This window comes from Myotis brandtii, unplaced genomic scaffold (genome assembly GCF_000412655.1).
Source record: "Myotis brandtii unplaced genomic scaffold, ASM41265v1 scaffold732, whole genome shotgun sequence".
Lineage (NCBI taxonomy): Eukaryota > Metazoa > Chordata > Mammalia > Chiroptera > Vespertilionidae > Myotis > Myotis brandtii.
This window is the reverse complement of record NW_005370902.1, coordinates 815142-819261: the sequence shown is the minus strand read 5'-3', so window position 1 is coordinate 819261 and position 4120 is coordinate 815142. Positions and strand designations below refer to the sequence as shown.

At 57.9% G+C, this 4120-nt stretch overlaps 1 pseudogene; it reads left to right on the top strand.

The window, feature by feature from the left end:
- Nucleotides 1–3625, top strand: part of LOC102253659 — a 7112-nt pseudogene extending 3487 nt beyond the window's left edge.
- The last annotated feature ends 495 nt before the right edge of the window (nucleotides 3626–4120 follow it).

Here is a 4120-nt window from a genome sequence, read left to right as displayed (position 1 = left end):
TTATTTGCAGATGACATGATATTGTACATAAAAAACCCTAAAGACTCCATCAAAAACCTATTAGACTTAATAAATGAATTCAGCAATGTAGCAGGATACAAAATTAATGCCAAGAAATCTGTGGCATTTCTATACACCAATAGTGAACTTATAGAAAGAGAGACTAAAAAAGCAATCCCATTTACTATCACACCAAATAAATTAAGATACCTAGGAATAAACTTAACTAAGGAGGTAAAAGACCTATATGCGGAACACTACAGGACACTGAAAAAAGAGATAGAGGAAGACATAAGCAGATGGAAGAACATACCATGTTCATGGATTCGTAGAGTCAACATCATTAAAATTTCCATACTACCCAATGCAATCTATAGAGTCAATGCACTCCCCATTATAATACCAACAGCATTTTTCACAGATCTAGAAAGAACTCTCCAAAAATTCATCTGGAATAAAAAGAAGACCCCGAATAGCCACAGCAATCCTGAGAAAGAAAAACAAAATAGGTGGAATCTCAATACCAGATTTCAAGCTATATTACAAAGCCACTGTTCTCAAAACAGCCTGGTACTGGCACAAGAACAGACATATAGACCAATGGAATAGAATAGAGAACCCAGATATCGACCCAGGCTGCTATTTCTTTATTGATTTTCTCTTTGGTTTATCTGTCTATAGCTGTCAAAACTATGATTGTGTTTTGATCTGTTTCTCCCTTTAGTTCTGTGAATATCCTATCTAATAAAAGACAAAAAGGGTAATTAACTGTACCTCAGCTATGCTTCCCATTGGCTAATCAGGGTGATATGCAAATTAACCACCAACAAAGATGGTGGTTAATTTGCATACTAGGCTTCAAGGGGTGGAGCGGAGCCAAAAGGCCCCCAAGCTTGCAGAGCAGCCAGGCCTCCCAGCGGAGGGATCAGTGGAGCCACTAGGCCTCACAGCGGGGGATCAGCGGAGCCTGGAGGCCTCACACCCCCGGATCAGCGGAGCCCCGAGGCCTCACCGCCCCAGGATCAGCAAAGCCTGATGGAAGCCCTGTGTGTTTATGCACCCTGGGGGTGCAGAGGTCCCATCCTAGGCAGAGGCCGATGGCGCAACTTCCGACTCTGAGAAGCGGCCTGGGAGCTGGAAGGCGGCTCCTCTGACCACAGCGCTGGAGTCCCGCCCCTCCACCAGGGGAGGAGCAGAGAAAGGCCCGAGCCTCCCTCAAGGTGACCCGAAACCCCCACCCACACCAGGCAGGCCACTGGGCCTGTGTGCGGAGGACTCACCTCCAAGCCCAGCCGGTGGCCCTGCCGCAGCCATGGCATTCCTGGGTGCAGGCCCCAGAGGGACAGGGGGTGGAGGTGGGGGCGCTTTGAGTCCTGAGCTTCCTCCTGCTTCAGAGCCTCGCCCTCCACCGGCCTCCTCCTCCCCAGCGCCCAGAGCAGCGGACCCACCAAGTGCGCTCCCCACTGGTTGAGGGGGTGAATGGAGCGGTGGGGACTCCTGGGTGAAGGGTCACCCTGGGGAGGAGTCCCGACACCTCCACGCCCCGCTCCTGTTCAGCAACATCCCCGAGATCGCGTGTCTGCACCGCGGGCTGTGGGGCAGCTTGATGGCGCCCATGGTGCGCTGCTGCAGCCCGGGACCTCCTCAAAGGCTTCAAGATCGTCGGCTCCCTCTTCAAGCCCTACATCTGGTACTGCATGGAGGAGGACGGGTGCATGGAGTACACGCGCAGCCTGCTGCGCCACAACGACCTCTTCCAGGCCAACATGACGTGGGCCGAGAAGCACCAGCAGTGCCAGCGGCTGAAGCTGAGCGACATGCTCGCCAAGCCCCACCAGCGGCTCACCAAGTACCCGCTGCTGCTCAAGTCGGTGCTGAGGAAGACGGACGAGCGGCGTGCCAAGGAGGCCGTCATCACCATGATCAACTCCGTGGAGCGCTTCATCCACCACGTGAACGCGTGCATGCGGCAGCGACAGGAGCGGCAGCGGCTGGCGGCCTTGGTGAGCCGCATGGATGCCTACCAGGTGGTGGAAGGTAGCAACGGCAAGGTGGACAAGCTCCTGAAGGAATTTCTGCACCTGGACCTGACCGGAGCCCATCCCTGGTGCCTCCCCAGAGGAGATGTGTCAGCTGCTGTTGGAGGGCAGCCTGAGGATGGAGGGAAAGGACAGCAAGATGGATGTGTACTGCTTCCTCTTCACGGACCTGCTCTTAGTGACCAAGGCAGGGAAGAAGGCTGAGAGGACCAAGGTCATCAGGCCACCACTGCTGGTGGACAAGATCGTGTGCTGGGAGCTGCGGGACCCTGGCTCCTTCCTCCTCATCTACCTGAACAAGTTCCACAGCGCCGTGGGGGCCTACAAGCTCCAGGCCAGCGGGCAGGCTCTGTGCCGGGGCTGGATGGACTCCATTTACAATGTCCAGAACCAGTTGCAGCAGCTGCATGCGCAGGAGCACGCGGGCAGCTAGCAGCACCTGCAGAGTCTGGAGGAGGATGAGCAGGAGGACGAGGAGGAAGACGAGGAGGAAGAGGAGGGTGGGGAGAGTAGCACTTCCGTCGCCAGCTCCCCCACCATCCTCCGCAAAAGCAGCAACAGCCTGGACTCCCAGCACTGCGCCTCTGACGCCTCCACAGAGACCCTGGCCATGATGGTGCTGGAGCCCGGGGAGACGCTCTCCTCTCCTGAGTTCGAGGGCGGCCCCTTCAGCTCCCAGTCGGACGAGATGTTCCTCAGTACCACCGCCTCATCTGTCACACCAACCAGCGAACTGCTGGCCCTGGGCCCGGGGGACGGCAGCTCCTGCTCCATGGACTCCACCTACAGCACCCTCTCCCCCACCTCCTTGCAAGACTTTGCGACCCTAGCCCCTGTGGTGGAGCCAGCGCCCGGCCCCTAGATTTACCACAGGTCCCTTCACCCCTTCCCTCGCCCTGCCTCCGCCGCCCCTGCACCCCTGTCCAGCTGCTGCCCCGCCTGCCCCACCTGCTCAAGTCCAAATTTGAGGCCAGCCTCCTGCAGCTGCTGGCAGGGGGCCCCCCCCCAGCCCCCAGCCGCAGCCTGTCGGAACTCTACTTGGCTGCCACAGCCACCGGCACTAGGACTCAGGGCTCCCCTCACGAAGCTGGGCCCTGCTGGAATTGTGGGGGTGCACCAAGCCCTGGCAGTGGTTCCCAGCTATCAGAGATGGAGGGCAGGACCACCTGCCTGGCGGGGGAGCCCAAAGGGCCCGCCAGGAGGAGCAGAGAGCTGCCCTCAGGGGCCTCCCCCAGGGTCCAGCCTGAGCCGCCCCCCCCTCCCCCATCTCTGCCCAGCACAGGAAGCTGACGCTGGCCCAGCTCTATGGCATCAGGACAACCCTGCTGCTTAACTCCCAGGCCCTGAGCACAGCGTGGAGCCGCCATGCCTGGAGGCTCTCAGTGGGGGGCAGGAGCACGTGCACCTGGTGCAGCGGGACTTGCTGGGGAGCCGCCCGCCTTCCCGGCCGGGCCTCAAGCCCGACACCCAACATGGAAGGGCCGCAGTGTGGCCACCAGGCCCTGAAGGCTGCCCTGAAAGCCACACAAAGACAACCTGCTGCTGGAGGGCAGGCATGTGGTGCTCTGGGAAGATGCCGGAGGTAGGGAAGGAAGGTCATGGAAGGGAACAATTGCAAGCAGAGATCCCAAAGGTTCTGAAAGCAGAGGACCAGCTCCTTGCAGACCTGAACTCCCTGTGGGCCTCTTTCTCGGCCATGTGGAAGCAGTGGGAGACACAGGAGGAGGCGATGGACCGGGGCTGCGCCCAAGGAAGACTTGGAGGAAGCAACGTGTGGACAGGGCCAGGTGGAGCAGGCAGGCCCGTGTGGAGCCCGCTGGAGCACAGCCGGACCCCAAGGCAACCACCAAGCCAGGCCCCAGGGAGAAGCGAGCAGATGCCACTCCACTCGCTGGAGAAGACCATTGAGCAGAAAACTAAAGAAACTGATTTTACATCATTTCCCAGGTGGAGAACAGTTGGCATGTAAGCCCCTGACCAGTGCCCAGCCTCTCCTCTGTCTGTCTATCTCACTCTTAGGTACCATGTTCTTTGTTCTCTCTTAACTGCAACTCACTTTTAAACTAGATTGCTTTTAGAAG